We start from the raw sequence: 23,903 nt of genomic DNA, 5'->3' as shown, positions 1-23,903 counted from the left end.
GCTTCTTGAGGCATAGGGCAGTGAGAACAAGCTGTCTGTGCTCACTCCGAGTGTTCATGTGATGAGAAAATATTTATTATACTACAGTCTAGTAATCATAAAGGCAAGAATGTAAGCCAATTGAATAAAGGTGTAAACCGAGAGAAGAGTGTAGGCTAATAAGTGTAATTTGAGTTGATTTGATATAATGTCTTAAATTTAATTTTAGATGTTTTATAGTGTACTGCTGTGAATGTTTTACAGTGTTCTTCTGAATCTACTGTAGACTTTTATGTTATTCCAGTGAACAAAACATCAGCAAAGATAGAGAAGCAGTCTGTTAGCCAATACAAACAAGCTGCAATACAAATTGCATTATTCTAAATTGTCTATAATATCTTCAGCATGTTTGTTTGTTCTCTAGGAAAGCATTGATTTGCTTCGTTTACAATGAAACTCGATTTTCCTAATATTGCCCAATTTTTTTTTATAAGGCTATATGGTTTAGTATAGTTTTAAAAAGTGTATTGTTGTAGCTTTAGCATGTTAAACCTGCAATGTGTTCCTAGCAACTGGAAGGATTCACACTAGTAAAATGGAAGTAGAAATGACAGCGATGAAGCTAAAATACAAAATATTCTATTTTCATTCTCCCTGTGCTTGTTCTTCTTCCAGCCATCATTTAGTCCTTTTGCGTTTCACTCCAATGACACAAATCCTATGCAGCTACTTTTGTTTAAAGGCAGGCCATTAATGAAGAGCTCTTCAGCTAAATACATCTTTATTCTGCGATTAACGATGGTGCTTGAAGTAAGCACTAGTGTGAAAGGAGGCTGGGGCCCTTCAGTGTCCAAGCCTTTACAGCCACTCTGCCATCAATCAGGCCTCCAGTCCAGTAAGTGCTGCTAACATTTATGAAATATTCATCAGCCATTCACTTTTGCTTTCCACCCACCCTAATCATTACATTTAGGCAGCATTGTGTCACCTCTCCTCTTAAAAAAGAAAAAGAAAAAAAGAAAGGCTACAATCATCTTGTGGAGGGGAGGTGAATTAGGGAATGCGTTCTTGCTTTTATGCCAAGCGTCCCATGGGTGGACATTTTTGTTCTGGTATAAAGATGTCAGTCAAAGGTCTTTCACGTTGTCCTGTAATGTTGTATTACATTTTCTGTGGACAGTTTGTGATCTTTGCTTTAATCAAGTAGCCGTGTTGACAAATATATGTAGATATATATGTTTAAATCAATGTTTAAATGCGCTGCTTTTGTGAAAATTGATACAAACATATAAAATATATCTGATAGAATTAGGTTTTATGCACGTTCAGTGAACTGTAGCATATGTTTCTGTGGTTGATGTAAATGTTGTCTTTTGCGCCTGACCCCAGAACAAACACATTACAAGTATTACATAAGAAGTTACACTGAATGGAAACTAACTGGAATCTCTACTTTGACTCTTTAATATCTTTAATCAGTTCCTAAGATGACCCACTGACACAAACTGGTTCCAGATTTGCCTGTTAACCTCTCCTTTTCTTTTTTATCTCTCTGTGGCTCACTTACCTATGACTGTGATTAATGTCATTATGATACAATGAGTATGATGTTCTCATCACTCATGTTCAACCAGTCCAAGACCCAGCTGATGAAAGGTTGCGATATTCATCATCATCCTCTGACTGCAGTCAAACACACGTCTCAGTCCACAATAGCTAAAGGAAATTCCACCTCACTCTTCACCCATTTGCAATTCTTATTGCTGTGAGAAAGTTAATCTATCCCCAGCAATAACTCATTGGATGTTACAGCTTAAGCGTAGATGTCCTCAGTTGCCCGTCTTGCATTTTAAACAGGGGGCAAAGAGCCTTGGTACAATTTTCCAAACACAACTGAGCTAACACTGATTTATTGCTCCAGTTTATATAACTCATATTAGGAATTCATGGACCTGGCAAAAGGGATTAGAGCGTTTATTTCAGGCAGGGAGATGATCCTGTCATTAATGGTCGATACTTTCATCATCGTTTAAACCAGAGGAATTTGCCCGGTGACGAATCGTGGCGGACATAGCTATCAGGGTTGTGCAGCTGTACTCGTTATCTGCCGACGACCCGCTCTGCTCGGTGAACGTGGACCCGCGCCCATCAAACTTGGATTAGGCTGTCAATCAAGCGTCTGCCGCGTATATTGTGTTACAATTTCTCCCAAATGTCACCAAGATCAGAGTAATTTCTTGGCTAATTGCATCTCGTCTCCCTTTAATGCTGCACGTTTAATGGTTTTGTTACATTGCGTGACAAGATGGTGTTTCTCTCATATTGGCACGGTGATGAGCAGAAAGAGGGCCCGGCTTTTGTTTAGAGAAGGAAATGAAAGAATAAATGACTGTTAAAGTTCAGAGGGCGTATTTCTGAAATGGCAGCAAACAAAGAGAAGAAACTGAGAAATGATCCCAATCTTGCCATAGCGTGACATCAATTACACCAAATTCTCATTAGAAAGGGTTGCTCTGTAAGTCTGCTAGCTTTGCCTGGCTTGTTTTATTCTGGAAGTGGCAGCGTGTTATGCTGAAGATCTGTGTCAAAGCCAGCTCAGAGCAATACTGAGGATTTTCTCTCCTCTGACACCTACTTTTTTTTTACATGCCGCTGACTTAGTTTAAACATGACAAATACAATTTCAAGCGTTTTACTATGTCCGTGTGCCTCACCACAGCTAACAATAGTAGCCACAATACACCCATTAATTCTCTCCTCTGAGAAATCTCTGCCAGGGGGAAATACTATTAACCATGTTAAATAAAATACTGAAATACTAATTCCGCTTCACATCATCAGCAGGATTACATCCACAATACATGTCAAGTTATAGTGGAGGGAGTCGCACAAATAATTACTAAAACTCTGTTTCTCAAATTCCTCAAAGGCCAAACATGCACAGGGGGAGGCTGCTTCATTACTCCATTATGAGGGTGGCTCTGTGTTGCAGTGAAGGCAATATGGAGGTGCCATGCGTAGAATAAAGGCCACTGACAAGCCTTTTAGGAAGTCTGTCTCACTTCTTAATCTGCTAAAGAAACAGGAACGTTCATTATTTTTGATTTTTAAAGTGCTTTTTAAAGTGTTGTTATTCTCTCTCCTGTATAAATCTGAAAACAGTTTCACTGAGAAACAACTCACAAATGTGGCGTCGGATGTGATTTACTTTGTACCTGTGCCACCATAACACTACTTCAAGCGATTGTCCGTGGTATAATTGCACAAAGCCAAAAACCGCCACAAGGACATAGTGGCTGACGAGACAATGAAATGCACTTACCATTACACTCCAGCGCCGTTTATTATTGGATGGACGAATTAAAGAATTGCTGTTAAAAGATTCAGAAAAATTTACATCTAGGAATACAAACTATAAATACCGGAGAGAAAAGAAAGAACAGAGCAACAATAACAAACACTTAACTGCTTTCCATTAGTGCACTTAACCTCCTCTTCATGGTGAGCAATCCCACTTTACATTTCCTTTGGCTAAATGCGTGTCTCTAATTCACAAATGAGGGGACGTTTTGAGTGGCCCTCTGTCTCCCCGATGAGCAAATGCTGCAATTAACTTTTCCTCCTCTTTTCTAGGGGGAGAAGGTGTTTTAAAGACATTAGCCTACAGTCAACAGCATCTTCTGGATATTGCTAAATTTAAACAGACATTTTTTCCTTCTTCTTTTCCTGTGAAACTTAATATTACAGTTGAAGATAATAGCCCATTTATGCTGTATTATTCATGGATGATTTAATGGAAAAAAATCTAAAGAAAGATGGTCATTAGACATTATTACTGTCATCAGTTGAAATGCGTATACGCGACTTTCAACAAGTTTCAGTCCAAAACAGTTTTTTATGCAATAACATGCACCGTTGCTTCTTTGCTTTTTAACAAGACAGCGATTTTAATGCAACATACATACAGGCATTGGTATTAATGACAGTGTGAGTGAAAGGTGAAGTGAATCTCAGGTACACAAGGTGCGTAGGTGAGGACCTTGATAGGGATTCCTGGTCAAAATAGCAATAATAATCCATATCATGTGTCCCTGGTGTTACTGCTGACATGACACTCTGGTAAATAATAAGCATATGTCAGAATTAAACCTGATTTAGTCCTGTAATGATCTCATTGTATCCACATGTGCATCATGTGTACGTGAGTGGGTGTTTGTATGAGTTTGTGTGAGTGTGCACACACTTGGCTATGCGTGCCTGTGGGTGTGGGTGTGTGTGTGTCTTGTGTGTGTCATTACAACAAGAGCTGGTTGCATCCATGAGCAAAATGGCTGCATAATTGGCGATGTCCATGACACTGTGCTCTCTGTAGGTGTTTTTTCTGCATGTTACCCAGACTCTAATTACTGGGGTTTCAGCGGGGAGGTAAGGCAGGCGGTGAGGAGAAGGCGCCTGTGCCGCCTGATTCTGTCAACTGACGGGTTGTTCTGTCTGCGGCACAGCCAGGCAGCCCAGAATCCCTGGAGTGAGTTTGGGAGAGACCCAGGGACTGGTCATATCAACAAATCTTAATCAAAAGCCTGAAATTGTCAGCTGTCATACACTTTTTGTGATCTTTGATACCTTGCCCCTCCTCTGACCCAGACCGCCAAATAATGCCGAGCTGCACACGCGTGCGCTCGCACAAACACACACCGGCACACTCACACACACACACACATACACAGAGAAACACAAAAACAGAGAGCGCACACACTCTCACGAAGCTTACACATGCACTCACTTACTCTCCCATTGCACACTCACTCACACACACACACATCCTTTCACACCAAAGGCACATATGCGAGCTTGCACACATACATTCACACATACGCGCGCACACGCATGCATGCACACATACTCACAGAGAAAGAGGGAAAAGCAACAACTTGCAGAATCCTCTTTTGAAAAATGTCGACAGGCAGGGAGGTTCAACATTTTATTATATTACTTATAATGATGCTTATGGCTGAACTTGTGAGTGTTGTATATCTAGATGTAATCTTGCTAAAAATACAAAATATTTTCTCTGCTTAAGGGAATAAAAAAGGAGCTTCTGTCACAGTTGTAGAACTATTAATGTGGCACAGTAACACCAGCGCTACGTTCACCGCAGTGTGTTCTCTGACTTTACAGTATAACACAATTATACAGCAGGTTTTTGGATAAAATCCAACACTTTCAAAACCAAACCTTTTAGTATAATGACTGGAATCAGCACTTCTGCGCTCCGACACAATGTGCTCCAGCTTAAGAATGGCACATTTTGGTTTACCGAGTCAGGTCAGTGGCAAACAATGCCATTTTATTTTGCCCCAAGTCTCCTTTCAGACAATCTTAAACTTGTGCTTCAGTTCAGGAGAGGATGGAAAGGCCGTGGTGGCTTTGATCGACCGACTGTTACTAAGAAGCTTTGAGGGGGTTTAAAGGACCTAAAATGTATAAAATGGACGGATCAAGAGCAAGCAGAAATTTGACGGTTCAGAGGGAGGTTAAAAAAGTAAGAGCATTCCCATACAATATATATCCAGTTAGCGCATATTAGGGGACGACAGATGACAAAAGTGGAATCTCAGGGCCGATTAGCAGCGGAATTAAACCTTCACATGAGCAGGGGGGTAAATACAGTTCCTTACTCTGGACCTCTCTGTCTCTGAAGGCCAAGATGGAGGCCACTTTATGAGTAGCATCTCCTGGATTTGCCACTTAAAACTATATAAAAGGACAAAGGACAAAAAAAACACGAGATCCACAACTAAATCATCAAACAGCGTACAGTGCTGAGGGAAGACAATCCAGTGTGACACAACATACAAAGCAAACCCAAGTATAGAGTTGTCAGGCACTGTCCAGAATAAGTCTAGTGTATCTCACCACCAGCCTGACTTACATTTTAATTACGTTTTTTTCTTCTTCTCACATTACTGACAATCTTTTGTCAAAAGAAATTGTCTGTTGATTAGAAAGCATGCATGAGTGAGTAATTGTTAGATTAAAAAGAAATCAAATATAAGAGACAGTGTCATTAGTGTTAAAAAGAATATAATCACTTAACTGTCAAGTCACTGATAAAAAAAATTACAGAAAAACATTTTTCTTTTGTTAATAAGGACACATCAACAGAGGCCCTGCCCTTGGTAATATAACAGGCTTGGACTGCTAATGATAACTGTTATTTATTCCACTGCTACCCAGGTTTATTTGGGCCATTGTGGCACCATGAACCTCTCTCACTTTGGTAATTAAGCGTGTTGATACTGCAGGATGCTTACCTGCAATTATGTCATTTTAATGAGCAGCAGCGGATGGAGTAAGGGCAAGGCGAGGTCAGCCAGAGGCAGCAAAGCATTGGTGTTTTAATAGACACTTAAATGCTGTTAATTTAGCTCCCGGTAATGGAGAAGCCTGCGTCGTAGGAAATATCTACAGTTCCAGGCGTGGCAAATCACGGAGCGAGAGGCTGAGGGGGCTTCTTTGAGGGAAGGATGAAAATTCTTCAACTATTCAGAGACTTCTCTTACTGCCCAGAGGAGGATCTCCACATCATCTGCTTGTTATCTGAGGCAGCCTTGGCATGTTTTCAGCTCTCCAGACTGTTGATGGGTTTAGGCAAAGGTTTGGCAGGCTCTCACCTGTTCTCGCTCGCAAAATGTGTCAGTGTCAGACTGTGTGCTGGATTATTATAGAGCAAGGTTTGAGAGAAGTGAGGAAAAATGAAGTAAGGAATGTATGATACAGTGTAGTATGATTGTTTTTGTGTGTGTAGTTTTTGTAAAAAAAATTGAAAAAATACACACAGTCACATATTAGTGTTTGAAAATGGAGCAACAACGGTCTAGTAACGACGCACATATTTTTCATGGCTCCTCCCCTGGTTCAACATGCAGATCTGCTGGTTGTCTCTCACCCTTTGCATGGGTCATGTATCACCTGTGCGGGCTGTGTAAGCACACACACACAGACACACACAGCGGTGCTACAATACGCGGGTTATTATAACTCGTGTGCTGGTCTCTGCGAAGGTGGTGTGATAACAGTCATTAGGGTTGCCGTGGGAGGAAACTGAGCCTTATTAGAGGAGCATGGAGATCCATTGGAGAACCGAGCACTTTTATTAACAGGTGTGAAGCTATGCAAATACATAAACACACCCCGGTAGCCTGCCGTCCTCACACCTGCATGTGAAAAACAGCTGCTTATTAACACAACAACCCTGCAATTAGTTTAGAAGAATCAGATTCAATTAAAATGGACCAGAATCTACTGTATGGGTAATTGTCCAGATGCATGTGGGCATGCATGAATGTTGAAAGGAAGATAAAGTTGCCAAATTGCACAAAATTGAATTTAAATACACAGCAGTGTCATAGCGGTGCTGATTCTTCTGTTGATCCTGTTGAACGGATGAGAGAAACAAACTGAATATTTGCTGTTCTTTAAATGTTCTTCCTCTTCAAGAATGAGATATTTTCCAAAAGTTACAAAAAATATCTAAAAACTTGAAAATTATAATGATCCCGACAATTAAGATAATAAGCAGGATGAAGTTAATGTGGTGCATTTCCTATTCAAGCTTTTTATTTTCTTTTTTTTTTTAAATTTGAGTCTGTTTATGCTCCTGTTTTTCTTTTTTTCTTCTTTTTCTTTTTTTTTTAATGAAACCAGCACAGCTACAAGGCAGCAGCAGTGAGGTCTGGAGTCAGATGGATCAGAAGACACTTTCCTATGTGACACATTTAATGCATAACATGTTTCCAGTGAGAGCTCTTGAATGAGTAGATTTTTGAAATGTGCCAGAGTGGCTCCCCACTGAGCAGTAAGCTAGGTCTTTGATGTATTGCGCTGTAATGTGGTTGTTATCCATAATCGGCTTGAATTCAGGAGGTCTACAGCTGAAAGGGAGGTACAGGGGTAACATGTTCTTGTGGTACATTAAATGTGACGGTCTTCCCATTTCAAAAAAGGAAGAAGGAAAAAAAAAGCGCAACCCTTGCCCACCGCGACCACAACTAAACGCCCTGAAAGCACCTGCCACCTAAGCACACGGAAATATGCATTTTACAAAAACATTAAGATTTAGTAAAAGGCAAAATACTGCTGTTTTTCATAGTTTCCAACAGGATAACGTAACAGAACATTGTATATCATTTAAATCCTGTGAACCCGTGAGATGCTGCTTAAATGGAGTTTCTTGATGCTTATGCAAATTTCCTGTTTCTGCACGTTTGTGATACCATAAGTTTAAACAAGAAATAATCCCGACGCTATCACATTAAGCTGCAGTATGAAAGGTGGGAGGCAGACAAGAGTTTGTGATACGCATCAGTGTAGGGCTGGCAAGGAATATGGAGATGATATTTTGCATTGCATGAATAACAATCAACAGTTGAGGGAACAAAGAAGTGTTTTGAAATATGAAACCTATTACGCACTAAAATGAGACCCCTAGTAATGGGGTTTTAATGTTGCACCATGAAGCAGTGAATTTCCTGAGCAACAACAAAGGAAGTGACTTGGACCATCGAAGTCTTCACATATAATCTTCCAGGAAAACCATGAGTTGTTTTGCTGTCATACGTCTCTCCAAAATCAAGAGCCGTGACGCCGCTCCAAATTCCTGCTCATCCACACACTTCATCAGGTGTTAATCTACATTACCTGTGATATGAATGGTGTAATAAAGTCATTCTGATGATGCCGTTAGAGCTCCTAAACCAGTATGATAGCCTGCCTAGTAAAAAATAAATAAAGGTAAGCACCCAGGCTGTGATTGTTGCTCTGGAGATCTACAGTATTATTACCATCTAGCCCGTGCTCGGGGTTTTAATTTAACAGTGATAATTTGCTTATGCAGGCCTCCACTGATTAGAGTTCTTTGTTGCACCAACAGTTTTTAATATAATGTGAATTACCCACTGTGCTTGTTTATACCACCCGAACAGGGCTGAAAATCAGTGGCGAGCCTAGTTGAAATTAAACATGGTAGAGAAACCAGTGAGACAGAAAGACTTAGAGAGGGCCAGGCGGAGGGAAATGGATGAGATTGCGGGCGTGGTTGGGGGGGGGGGGGGGGGGTGAGCGGGGGGGATCGAGTGTTTGTAAAGGAGAGTAATCAAACAGCAAAAAAGACCAAAATATAATATTGAATGCAGCTGACTCTCTGACATTAGCTAGACTATAATAGTTAGGTTTAAGAGGCCATCCTCATTGAGGCTCACAAGAGTGAATGGAAGTGTACTAGTTATGTATCATTACAGGGGGAAGAGCTGTCCACTTCCTGCTGGGAAGAGATGCCCTCTGCTTTCATACTAAGCGGAGTAGTTCACAAAATAACAGCATACCAAGTGTGTGTCCCCCTCTCTTTGACAGAGGGCTCATATGAAGAGCCTGTGGAAAAGGATACGCCTCCATTTAAACTTAAAAGCAGGCATCTAATTCACGGCATACAAGGGGGAAGTCATAATAGCACACAGTTAAAAGATATCAGAGGAGGAAAGGGTGTCAACAGTACATAAAAAATGCGTAATTACAATGGTAAAACATGCAATTTGACATTTTTGGATGGAAACACGGCAAAGATGCAAGATTTTAAATTCAATTATGAGGGGAAAAAACACAGATTGTAAAGAGGAGAAAAGAAAGAAGGAGAATTTAGTCCTCTTTTGACTCTGTGTGAGCAGGCACAAGGTTACACTACGCATCATCAATCTGTATTGTGAAGAGCTCCCGAGGTTTTTTTCATCAAGGTCTTATCCACTTCAGAGGTTCAACAGATTAGCGATCCACTGGGGTGCAATGGCTTTTCAGCGCTGCGCTTTACGTCCAATTTGAAGTGTCTAAGAGCATTCTTGTCATTAGTGTTTACTCGAGACTGTTTTTTAGAGAGCCCAGACTGAGTGTGACATTAAAGACAAATAAAACCACATCAGCTGTGTTGATCATTTCGACGGCTCCGGAGAAACAGGCCCAACATTTTATCTTGGCAGACAGCAGTTTCAGAGGTTATAGATAGGCCAGCTCGCCGACGCTATTATTTACCAATGGAGCAGAATGTCAACCCTCCTATACACCTCTTTGCTTTTCTCTCTATATTGTTTGCTCCCTGCCTTTGTGAAAGGGGGGCACTTTATGGAGGTGAGCGGTGAGAGAAAATATTTCTATCTTGCCATCAATGGATCAATGGAGATGTGTTTACCTGTCTAGGGGAACAATGTCCACTCCATAATAATGGATATTAAACAGCTTGTTGACTGAGTGCTTTGTCCTGGTCACTTGTCAATCCCTTAAACACTGCTGGCCAGTGGAGGGGACATGCACTACCGGCGTGGGGTTACACACAGACACCCACCTCCAACACCCAAGCTTTTTGGGCGAGCCCTCCCTCCACTTGCCGGACAAGAGAGCACATGTCGGGTCAATGAGATTCTCAGTAATTAAACTGAAAGGGGTCATTTTCAGTGCAAATTCAGAAGCCCTTTAGGTTTAAGTGGTAGGTTGGGGAGATGCCGGCCTACGCACACACAGCCTGATCGGTCCACGACTTGTTCAAGTTCCTGAAAAGGGAGATCAAGTCGACACAGGATGTCTATTTTAAACAAGACAGCTCATCCCTTTGGAGTACAACTTCTGATTAATGCTACTAAAACGATGATCAAACCATTAAGATTTCAGTAGCCACCAATTATACCTCACATAAACTCAACTATACAAATGTTAAGCTGTAGGGAAAGTATTAATATGTTGCCAGAATCTTGATCAATGACAGATACATGCTGAATATTAGCACAGTCAGCTAAATCCTCAGCCCCCCTCCAGTAAGACAGAGCTCTGAATGAACCATCCCTTTGTTTTTAATCACGAGTCCTTGTCTTCTCCATAATCTAAACGGTTCTTCACTGTGTGATAAGTCTCTCTCATGTGGTGTGGATTTTTTTGCTCATACCTCAATAAAAAGGAAACCTGTGGTCATTTTTGTGGCCGTTGGGGCTACACTGGGGAATGCAGAGTCTGGCTTTTCCAGTCGTGGCAAAGTGGTACGATGGGGAGCAGCAGAATGAAAAGGCAGGGTTTGTTTTACATAAAGGCTGCAGCCATCAGGACTCAGCAGGACAGGCGGAGAGTGGCTCTCTGGGCCCGATAAATCATGACCTGCATTCATTCATTCAGCACATTCAGACCCAGACGCACATTTCTCTCCCAGCCAGCTCTGCTGACTCCACATTTCTGCTCCTGTTTAATATGTGACCTTATGCTAGGATTTTTAGTTTCCCTGTTCAGGTGGAGAAAAAGTGAGCGAGCTGACAGCAGGGCGGAGAGAGGCTAGTTTTGGATTTGCTACTAGCTGGACGAACCCAAGATTTCTTTACTTTTTATTTGGAAAAAAAAAAAAAAAACCTCTCAAACTACACATTTAAAGTAATGTTTATCACAAATGCACACAAACTACTGATGTATATTTTTCCTTTCTTTCAGGTGAATGCACAGCACCCTTTAGGTTTAATGGAATTCATAATAGTGAGTGACAGGGTTTGAATAGGCTGGAGAAAATGGGGAGGTAAAAGGGGCATTAGGAGTAGCTAAAGAGGTGGGGGTTGACTAAGGACTGACACCATCTTCTGCCTGTGACATGAACACACACACACACACACACACACACACACACACACACACACACACACACACACACACACACACACACACACACACACACAAGCTTACACACATATTCAATAAAGGGTCAAGGTACAATAATTTGAATACATCTGCGGTGTGTGTGTGTGTGCATGCGCGTGCATGTATATGCATGTAATGTGCAAGAAAACCCTTTTCACTCTTTGTTTCAATGGTTGAAAAGAGCTGCAACACTAAAGAAGCCATTTTAGCTGCTGGTTACGCACACACAAACGGCATCAACACAAATTGGTTTGACTGCTAGAAAGAAGTGGGAAAAACTTCAGGAAAGAAAAAAAAAAGTAGTGTAAAATAAAAGTGAGAGATACTTCCTTCATAAACATAATCGTGAAAGTTGTTGAGAGAACACTAGTTTTCTCTCTGTGTCGATGGAACTTGGGTAAAGAGGTCGGGGCAGAGGTTGCTGATGGTAATTGTTTGTTGGTTTAATGCTCAGTGAGCTGTGTTTACTTCCCATACAACGTTGGCTAATTATGTCCTTACTAAAGCCAGAGCTGATTACCACATGACAACCAGACTTACACTTCCTCACTTGTCATTAGCATTGTGCGATGGCAGAGAACATGTGAAAGCACTAGCCTTTGTCTGACTTTGTCCAGGGATAATTGTGTCTTGTGGCACAGAAATTGCCTCTGTAGCATCCTTAGCAAAATTAATGATGCCAATGAGACAAGCAGAGGGGTAAATAAGAAAAGTGCAGCAGTCAGTAACTTGTGGCAGATGTTGCTTTTTTTTTTTTTAAAAAAGCAAACATTTCCTTGGAAGGAGCTGGTAGCCATGGCCAGAGTCTTAAATAAACATGTTACATTGTCGGTGCAGTGTTTAGGACTGGCAGCCGTCTGGATTCCTCACACACTAAACAGACAGCAGTCTGTGATAAGCAAAGGCTTCCATTGTTATTAATTTGTTATTTCTCCTCTGTTTGGTTCCTGGCTGGATTATCGTGTTGAACACACAGTCCAAATTCCATTGTAAACATTTGCAATTAATCTTCTCACCGGCTCTCCCCCTCCTCAAATGACTGTTTTACATAAAGCTGATCAAATTAAGTTGTTTGCAGTGGCCAAATTCTGTTGTCACTTTGTCTGAAAATGCTGCAACACTCATTCCCTCATGGACTCATGTGCATTTCTTTGTTACTGTAACTAACCATCATGAGCATGACTGTTTTTTTTCTCCTCCTCTTGCATGTCTCATGTGTAGGCGACACTCAGCTGGAGCCCCTCAACCAGGATGTGCATGCACAACTGCAAACAGCCACTGCGATTTATATTAGAGTAATCCTTTAATTGCTTCATGTGCAAAATGTCTATACCATATTAAGTAATTCAGTACAGCCAGTTAATGGAAGGGGAAGGAGAGAGAGATCATGTTTTGCATAAGATCTTTAAAGCCACTGCTTCGCGACGTGGGCCGCTTCCTTCATTTTGATCACAATGACATATTCACATCCGAGGTAATCCCTTATCTATTTTGGAGCAAGCGCTGGAGATGATCAGACTCAGGCTAGTGCACGTTCCCGCACAAAACCACTGTTACAATCACATCATGTTTATGAAAATAGCACTTTTGTTCGACCAGACAGATGAATATGAAGAATACAATAATTTCAGAGCTATGCAAACAACCAGTTACTACATCACATATTTCTCTGACATGTTTATTTAATGATTATGCAAAAATGTTACTGATCCGTTGGGTCCACAACTTTTTTTCTTTTTTTTAAATTTCACACTACATTCACATTCAAAGCATTTCGGACATGACTCTGGTCAGAATTAATCCAGTGTTAATAAATGCAGCGCTGCAGTTTTACATACGATTCATCAAACAAACATGTGGCAGCTTGATGTGACACAACTATGATTGTTGTGACAACACAGTGCCACAGTCACAGGGTTACACAACAGTCAAAAGAAGCTTTATCTTAAATATTCTTTGTATCTATATATTTTTTAAAATCCCTATAGGAAACTGTCAGGCATCAGTTGCAGGCCCCTTGTGATGGCCTGGGGGACAGTGAGGGTACATGAAGACATCAGGAACCCTATTGACTAATGCCTGGAGTAGTATCTTTACTGAACAGCCATTTTTTTTTTCTGAGGATGACTGACAAAAACAAAGAACCTATGGGCGGAGCGTCTTAAAACGCATCTGACCTGCATCTGCATAGCAAACCCTGTCATGTCATAATGAAAGTTTTGACAGTATTCAAAGAGGACATGATGGAAAGCAGTAAACCATGAATGCTGTTTGAAGATGTGTAATGCTCTCCTGGGAAAAGGCTGTCTTAGTGGTGGACTATTTCTTTCTCTTTTTTTTTGCTAACATTATTCAGAGGGACTTAAATTGGCCTGAATGTTTTTGGAATCATCAGCTTTTCAAATGTATGCGAACGCGGTGCATAATGAGCTCCAATTAAAGTGTTCTTTCTTCACTTAACATAGGAAGCTGTTTCTCCCTTTTAACATCCAAGAAAAATGAATGACGTCTTCTGGAGGAGGGTTTCTTACTATTTATATCGGCATATTTATAAATGTGTCAATGCTGAAGTATTTAGAAGTGAAATTCCATCAGGGAGATGTACCCGAATTTAAAAGTGAACATTTAGGCGCAAGACAAAGGCATGTTTGATCAAGGCTTTAAACAAAAACAGAAAAGGCTGACAATGAACATTGTGGCTTGTTGACACCATTTGACTGTTGCCACATAAACCGTCCATTGTCAAGGCCAACAGGCGGCCATCGGCTGCACTGATCACCATGTGAAACAAGCTTAGAGCGAAGGTCCAGCCAAGCCATTCTTATGAATGGGACTCCTCCGGTCCTGCTCCGCCGCAGGACTCAGGGGTCTCAGGGGTCACAGCTACGGGCACCGTGGTCCAAAGCTAAGGTCAGCAGGGCTGGCGTAGGTTTATACCCCAACAAAAGGGTGTGAGCGCAGAGAGTGAGTCTTGGGGGTCAGATGGATTACTAAAAAGAGCTCCCTGCGTTTGTTGTTTGCTGTCTAATCCTCTGGGAACAGAAAATAGTCAGCGGTGCCCTCTATACAGAAAAGAAGCAAGTTAAGTATGTCATGCAGCTGAGGTAGAGGTGATTTATATGGGAATCGAACCTGTGAAATCATCTGTAGGAGTCCAGATGCCTGAATGAGTTTTACAATCAGCACGTGGGGTTTAATGGCAGATGGAGCTAAATGTTAGCAACACTAAACCAATGTTGATTAGTCTTTATCATCCTTTAATCAAGTTGCCCGCAGTGACTGTGTTTACATTTGCTCCTTTACGATGTGTCACAGACTGACGATGATTTAGTTCCATCTGGGTCACTTCTATTTGTCCCGTCTCATTACTAAAAAGGAAACTACGACTGAGCCTCTGTTCAGCTTCAGCTTTATAACCCCATCCCCATCAGCAGTCTCTTTTGGCATCAGATATTTGCACCAGAAAACACAACAGTCACAGTTCTTTGCCTGGTGTCTCTGTAGCTGCTGTAGCTTTGACAGTTATCTTTTCGAGGGGCTGCTCATCTGCTAGACCAAGGCCTGTGGTGCAACAATGGTGGAACCAAGTCTACACATTTTGCCATAGAAGTTGGTCATGAGCATGGTAAAGATGAAAACTTGTCTGAAGCTTAATGTAGCTCCAGGGGGAGCTGTGTGCAATCTGATAAATGTCCTCAAGTGATGTCACTTGAGTCGGCATCTGTTGCAGCTGAAGTCTACAAGTTGAAGAAAGAAACAAATTTGGGGCTCCTCATCTCAGTTTGAGATTACGATGATGTGGTTGTTCCTATCGTAGGAGTGAAAAATATAAAGAATTCTCTTATATAGTAACAACACTAAGTGCTAAATGCTTGCCCAAAAGCTTTTGAATGAACAGATTTTCCTGGCTTGTGCATTTTTTTTTTGTAGCTCTAAGGTAAAGATCTCAATCTGCAGCGGATGAGCAAGAACAAGAAGACAATGGATACAGGGCAGGGGACAGGGATCTCATATTTAGCTCGTGATTGCACTCAGGCTAGACAATAAGTAAGATTCATTAGGTCATTTTTTACTTGCGTCTGCCAAGATCTGGAATGAAATGTTAAATGTTTCATGGGCTAAGAAAAGGGCAGAATTTGTCTTTGTGTTTGCCGTCGGAGAGAGGGCGAGTGAAAAGAGGGAAAAGTGAAGAGAGGGAACATGATAGACAGAAAGATATAAAACAATGAAAATAAGAAACGATTGGATGAGACAGAACGTGAGGAGAGTACCACGAGGGCAAGAGGAGAGTAAGGAAAACGGAGGTGGGGGTGCAAAAGAAGAAAAAAAAAAAACAAGGGAAGGAATGAAGAGGGAAAGTAAGTAGGTAAGGGAGTCAGGGGGAGCGAGGAAAGGAGGGAGCATGGCTGGGTGTTTTGTGCTGTCTGATGGATGAGGGTGTAGTGGGGTTGGTGGGGGCGGTGTCTCCTGAATGATGATGGCCTAATATCATCATCCCCCTGTCAGGCCTAATAGGCTTTCCTTGGTAGAAATCACTCACACAGAGCCGCCATAATGCCCAGGCCCCTGACAGCATCATCCATCCACTCAAGCCAAGCGAACGTCTCCAAACTAATAAGGAAATATATGGTTCAAGGAGATCTGAAAAATTAAACAGGTAGCTTATGAACAATTTGTTTCACTGGGATGTTTATTATATTTATCGAATATTGTTGCGGTTGAGGCGTCTCTTCTCGCTGCCGGCTTCGTGTTTGAGACATGGGCTCGTGGCGTGATTTGCTGACGAGGCATTTGCTGTAAAGTACGAAATAAACACCCTCTTCCCCCCCCCCCCAGCTCCTCTTCCTCGGGGCTGGCCTTGTCCTCCGGTGTTGCTTGGCCTTAGTTTTGTCGTTCCAAAGCAAGAAGAACAGCTCCTTTATCTTGGTAACGCTATATTTTCCACTGCTATTGAATAAGCAATATGCACAACCAAGGAGGGTCATTATCAGTTTGAATAAAAATACTTTTGCTTTTTTATTTTTTTATTAAATCCTTAGTCCCCAGATCTAACGGTCCACCGTTCACATCTTCAGAAATATTCTAATTTTAGCGGCAGAGCTTTGGAGGAGTCACCCATTCCTGTTTTCCTCTCAGCACGCCTATCTGCAGTACACCTGTCATTGCTTTCCCTCATGCAATGGCTGATCACAGCACACTTTAAACATGGTTACTCTCCTCTTATCTCTTCCCATACCCTACCGATCCTGCTATCTCCAATCGCCGCTTTAATCATGTGACACCTTCTCAGCCCCCAACCCCCTCCCTTTTTTTTCCGGATTCACAAGAGAAAACTGCCGCCATCAATAAGGACGAGAACTTTTTTAAAGTCTGCTCTTGAAAGCCCCCCGTCCCATCAAAACGGTCAGATTTCATTATCGACGGCACGTTATGAAGCGGTCACCGCTCGCACACGAGGCGATCATTGTTTTGGCTCTGCTTTGAGATGCTATACATACATCCCCATCGTGGCAACAATACATTTACATCACAAGTCCTCCGCTGTCTTTCTTATGCATATAAACTAATTACTTGAATACTCTTCACTCTTTCTGACAGTCAATATTTGAAGTTGAGGGGGGGATGGAGTGGCCGTTATACACATTCACAAACACACCTATTCCTTGTGTAATACTTTGCATATAAGGACAGGTCTTACTTCAAGAGCAGACATTCATAAGATATTTTGTTGGTAGTCTATTGCTCTTGTTACTTGCAGTAAAAGTGGTATCTTTAGAAATATGTTTGTCTTTCTTCTCCCATTTTTGGGAATCTGGTTATTATGTTTTTTGTAATTTTGCTAAGGATGCTACAGAGGCAATTTCTGTGCCACAAGACACAATTATCCCTGGACAAAGTGTTATTATTATTTTTTTATTGGAGTCCAACATGGCAACTGATGCTGCTGCAAAGCTGTATCAGACAAGCTCCTTACTTTTTGATTAACATCTTATTTTAAACAAACCCCCCGTGTATTCAGCTGCATGTCAGTTGTGGTCAGGTTTTTATACTGACATACACCCATCTGCAGTCATGTTATCATTGTGCACTTGGCATACAGTCCACCCTCCATACGCCCCTCTCAGGTTGAACCTGCAGCACGAGGGGTGTGTGTTAGGAGGAGAGGGCTTGGTGAGGTGCGTTGTGAGGCCATTGTGGTCTCCACGCTCGCTGGTTTTCTTTGTGCCATGAAAGCCTGGCGATACAGTAATAGCCAGAGGCAGAAAGGAGCTGTCTGTCGTCGAGGCGGCTGGTAACACTTGTTTCACCCACCCTTCCAGGGGGCCGTGGAGAATAGAGGAGAGGCAGCTGGTAGGCTTAACAGGAAATGCAATGGTAACAGTGTCAACAGCTGCCCCCATGGCCACGCAAGCCAAACGGCCGGCAACAACAGGCTATATGAAAAGCTAGGTGTTTGGATAGCTGGGGGGATTTTTTGGTTCATACTGTATCTCTTGTGTTATGCCGCGATACCAAACGAGCGCCTTTGTGTGTTTTCTCATTAGAGCTTTATACTCCGAGCTGAGTCATTTCACAGGTGATGACAGCGCGGACACCAGTGAATGTTGAGTAAACAAGACAAAAACAACAGCTGAAGGGGAACAGACCCCGGCTGAAGAGAGGAGCGACTGCTGCTTTGTAACCTTTCAAACACAGTATCCAATTTTCATCTTTTCATTCATACAGAGAACCTGACAAAATAAAGAAAGAAAGAAAGTGTAAATTGGCTGAAGTCTGAAGTTCAGGTCATGAGTTGTCCTGATACATATTTGCATAAAGCATGCTGCGCAGTTTGTGTAAAGGGAACATAAGGGCATGGAAATTCCCATTACCCGTGGCTGTTACAGTGACCTCAAACCCAGGTCAAGATAACCCCCTGAGGAGTCAATAAATCACAATGTCACCTCTGCTGCCCAATCCCCTCTTGCTATCACTAACTTTGAGTGTCCTTAGCATTCTTTCACTTCCCCTGCTCCTTGCTTGACCCCCCCATCCAAACAAACCGCCTGTCAGCACCCCAGCGACAGGTACGACAGCTCCAGCTCAACGTGAGGAGTGATCCCCCACCCCCCCGCCCCCCACCCCGAAAAGTAACACTCACTTCTCTGCCCTCGACTCTCTGTCTCCAGCGCTCCCTCTCCCTCTCCCTCTCCCTCCTTTATCTCTGTGGAACAATTCGAGCCTCACTTTTTCATGTCTCCTCCTCTGTCTAAATCGCAGTTGAGCTGTGAAAATATGTAATTACCGCATGTACACTAAGCTATTTGAAGATGAAATTTGTTTTTAGTCTGTGTCCAAATTCCACGTGAGAATTTTCAAACAAGGAGCACGGGGACAGCGGTATAAATTTCAAGTCTACAACATCAGAGTCTTTATTTAAGTCTTAGTTACATCCAATTTGCCAGGAGCTTTAATTCACCCTTACAGGATCATTGTTGGACATACATCTTTGAATCTCTTGGTATTATCTACCATTTGCTAACTTTAATACCTTGCTGGGATTTCTCTGCATTAGAGCTTTATTCTATGTCTGACTTGAAGATTTGGAGCTGCTTTTATGTACAATTCATTACTTTAATATGAACGACTCATTGGGGTCATCTTGGAATGAATGTAGCCATCAGTTTACATTCTTAGTCATCATTAGATGAATAAATATCAGTGGGATTACCTCATAAGCCTTGGGAAGTTCCCCGCGCGACCCCACCGCTACCAAGCCTCCTCAGACATGGAGGAAGTATTAAAGGGCTATTTCAGTTAGCATGTAAAATCCTAGCCGTGAAATAGCCCCCGTTTTTGAGCCTGGGTGAATTATCCAAGATCTTTTTCATGTTGCAAGAGAGACCAAGGCGCTTTCTTGTTGGAAACAGCTCTGATATTAGTAAAGAGGAAGGCCAACAGACAGTGGAAGCTGCTTTCAGTGACCTTAAATACCTTATCTGCACCTTTGAAGCCAGGACGAGGTGATTGGCAGGTCAATTTGTGATAGTATCGGTCGATGTACTTGGCACTCCTAATGCTCTTTGCTGCAGATAAGTCTGCTTAATATGAAAACTGTCATAATTCATCCGCCTTTTCAGCAATATACATTTTCTTGTGGAATCATCAATCCGGTCACCTGTCAGAAAAGACGTGTCAGGATTCCCATTCCCCCATCCGCCCTTCTGTGATTTCACTTTATGGAGATTATCCCACACTATGAAGCAGTTAGGATTATTCCCTTTGCTATGTTGAATCAAAGTTAGTTTTTCCCCTCCCTGAACACTGCGTGTAACGAGAGATAGGGAGTGCGAGCGAGGCGCCGGGTCCTCGCCGCGCGGATGTTTTCACCGTGTCCGCTCTTTGTCCAGTCTGCTGTCAGACCCATCACAGTCCCATCCCCTCTCAGCCGGTAGCGGTCGGTGGTTTCCTGTGTAAATTAACAGACTCAGTGGTGAACTAGATTCCAATTTTGAAGCAAAGTAGAGTGTGCAAATTAGCCATGTTTTTTAATTAAGCCCAGTGCACAGTGCGAAGGCAGAGGGCTATTGTTCCGGATGGGGCAGGTGCAAATTTATTCTCTGGGGAAGCGCCGCGTTGTCCGTCCTCCAGCCGAGTCCCATCCTCGGCCTAATCAGTCCCCAGCTTGATAAATTTCCACTTTTTGGCACCCTCTTGCTGGGAGACACCGCTGAGTGTGGTCAGAAATTATTCATTATTTGAGGGCCTCATTTGTAACATTTCCATTAAAAGTTGCCACCATGCAGGCAAGGCCAGCATTTGATTTTTGATAATTATAGTTGCCGGACAAATGTATTGTCCATTCATTGGCCTTTCTGTGTGCCCCTGTTTCTCTCTTCGAGTGTGGCATCGTTTAAGGTGTTGTCTGTCCTGCTAGCTTCTGTCACTTCTGTCAGGTACGATGTCCTAGGATGCTGTCAAGTGTCTCCAAGTGGAGCACGGCGTGCTGGGAATGTTAAACACCATCACTGTTTTTGTGTTGTGTTTTGAGGGCTTATGAAGACGTCAAGATATTAACAGTTGAGTTGAGATGAAACGGTTTGATTGGCAGTTATTTTGACAACCAACTGGGTTGTTTCAGATGTTTTCTAAGCACAAATAGTGAAATCTTCCAAACATTTGTCAGATCATCTTCTCAAATCTGAGGATTTGTTGCTTTGGGAACTTGGAAATGCTTTTACAAGTTCTGCAGAGATTTCTTTTTCTTTTTTTTTTTTAGCAAAAACTGATGAGTAGGTGAGCAGGACAGTAATTGGCAGGTGTTTTAATCATACTTACCAATACATTCTTTATGGTCTTTTTCAAATGAGAAAATGGTAAATATGTTCTGGCTCCTGTTTATCCAGTGAGACTTTTCTTTTCTGTGTCTTTGTAAACTGACAGTTGCAGACATCGCCTTGGACTTGGGATATTGTGACGATATTATAGCACAATTTAGCTTTTTACTTTTGGAGATTAAACAATCAATTAAAAGAATAGATGAATAAATGAGAATTACACTCTCACAGGGGAGTTCATATCAGGGGATATTTTAGATAAAGATAAGCAGTGAAATCAAACATCCAATTCTGGTGTGGATGGAGCCTGAAATATGGAAAAGGCTGATTCTCTCTTGGGGAACGAGGACAATTGCGTCTTCTCTTTGGGTTGCACATGCTCCTCTGTGGGGGCTTGAATCAGACGGAGACTAGCCGCAGATAATGAGCTGTCTTTAATCATAGACAGTGCTTTGAGATGCTTTGCATCGCATTTGCAAGGCAGAGAAAGAGGGGGATCTAATTACTGTACTACAGAAAAATCACACAGCTTCCTGTCCATCGGAAATGATGCTGAGTCCTAACCAACCTTGACAGGAAGTGACACCAAAGACTGTCTCTGTTCTGAACACAGCAAAACAAAAGAAAAGTAAAAGACAACAAAACTGAGGACGTGCATGATTGGACCATGTGGATTAATGGATTAATGAATCCTCTTCTATTTGCGAGTGTAGGCAGAGTGATTTTTAACTATGTACGCTGATAAGATACAATACACTGCTTACAGTTGACAGCAAATAGCATATACTTTATTGATGTTTTAAAAATGCATTTCTTGACAGCTTTGCATGAACATTTCCAATGCATATCAATGCTACGCCCCTTCTTGCTGACAGAGTAAAGATGAAACAGTGTACATCAAAATAGAAAATGCATCAGAATGTGCAGCTCGAGTCGACTCTGACTCAAAACCAGGTTCTGAATGAAATTGACAGGACGGGAATCTTGTCAAAAACCACTCAAACACAGTAAAGAAGCATAAATACATTTCTGGATTGGTGACAAAACAAAGCGCTCGTCCTGTGCTGCCTCAACTGTCTCAAACACTAATTATAAATGACACCTTGGGATGTTTTAAAAAGTCAGACATGACTCATATCATTCCTGCAGAGGTTTTTAAACTCAGTCAGTTAATTAAATCCAAATGTTCATCAGGACACACTCATATGCACATTTGTGAAATATAATAATCTTGATGTAGATCCCAACCTTTTCTTCTTCCATGTACATTCCATTAAACTAAAATAGCTGCCAGAGATAAGTCCTCCAATCCAATCCCTCCACTATTTCATCCTTGTCCATATCCATAAGCGGCAAAAAAAGATTTGTCCCATAACCCTCTGTGATCATTTGCATCTAAAACGATATTCGACATTTGTTATTCCATCAATCAATACCATCTCTCCTATTCTCTGTGTGCATAATCTCGGAGCCTGCATGCAAAACGCTTAACAATAACATGTATGTTATACAAGAAGCCATATATCATCCCTGGACGCATTTACATCCTGTTAACAATTTCTCAGGGCAGATTAGAGGGCGCTGAGACAGCAGCCCAGATCCCATGAGAGGTGGGCTTTGGGAGCTGATAAGGCCAGCCATAGGAAGGCAGGATTAATACATATGACCAGGACACATGGAGGCCCTCTGATTATTCTGGCAGAAAAACGGCCCTATCCCATCGCCCCCCCGTGTGATTAAATACAGCCAGAGTGCGGACAGGGAGGCAAAGGGATGGGGAGATAACCGATTTTATTTATGCAAGCCGGTTAGCCTGGCAGATCACGTCTGAGGATTGTTCACGCTACAGGGGTGAGGGATGGCACCAGGGGAGCTCACCCCTGATCACACACAGGGCTGCTTTAGCTGTCACTACTCCGCCTTGCCTCTTCCCCCTGTAGAATATAGATCAAGCATTCCCAAAATATTTCATGTCAAGGATTTCCTAATAGAAATGTGTATTTCCACAGATCCCCATTTGATTGAGTTTTCTTTCTCTGCTAAGGAAATAAATTGAAGTTTTTCTGCAAAGAATCACTCAAACGACAAACTTTGTCTATGAGGAGAATTAACAGTGGAGAATTTATCGGCAACCTTGCATATTTCATCTTGATATTAAGTGGGTCAGAATTTGACGGATTAATTAATGAAAAGTTAAATCAGTTATTTTATTAATGAAACAACTTAGCTGATGACAGTCAGTAGCAAGTGCAGTCAACTAATCAAATATTGTTGCAGCTCTATTATTTAGGAAACAAAAACATTATTTTACAGTTTAATCAAACCTACTGAGGGACGCTTGGAGGATGCATCCCACTTTTTGAACTTGTTCCCTTTATCTGTCTCTCTTTAGCACCCACACTTTTTTTTATCACCTTTCCCTACTGTGAACCACTGTACATGTACGTACAATATGCACATTCATTTCCCAGTTTAAGAAGTCCAACTATTCAGGCTTCATCCTTGTCAGGAACTTCAGCAAGTTTAACATTTGTGGTTCACATTAGATTCTGTACACATGGCTTTGTGGGAGCGGGGATTACCTAATTAACTTCCTCAAAAACATGTACTCATTATAGATTGAATTCCTTTTGGTAGTTAGAGGGTGCTTAATTAATTAATTGTCTTAATGACCCATTAATGGTGGTGCGCGAGGAATTCTAATGAGCCACCTTAATTAAATATTATCTCACTGTTTAATCAATGCATTTAATTATTCACATGATATTTTCGGTGGAATCAATTTGGTCCTGGGTCGCAGGAGCAAAATGCTGATTGTGTGCTCCCTCACTGATTCATCACTGAATTGGTCGTTTAGGTCAAAATCCTCTTTTAATCATGAGGAAAATAAGC

This window comes from Trachurus trachurus, assembly GCF_905171665.1.
Source record: "Trachurus trachurus genome assembly, chromosome: 22".
NCBI lineage: Eukaryota > Metazoa > Chordata > Actinopteri > Carangiformes > Carangidae > Trachurus > Trachurus trachurus.
Note: the sequence above shows the minus strand (reverse complement) of the source record.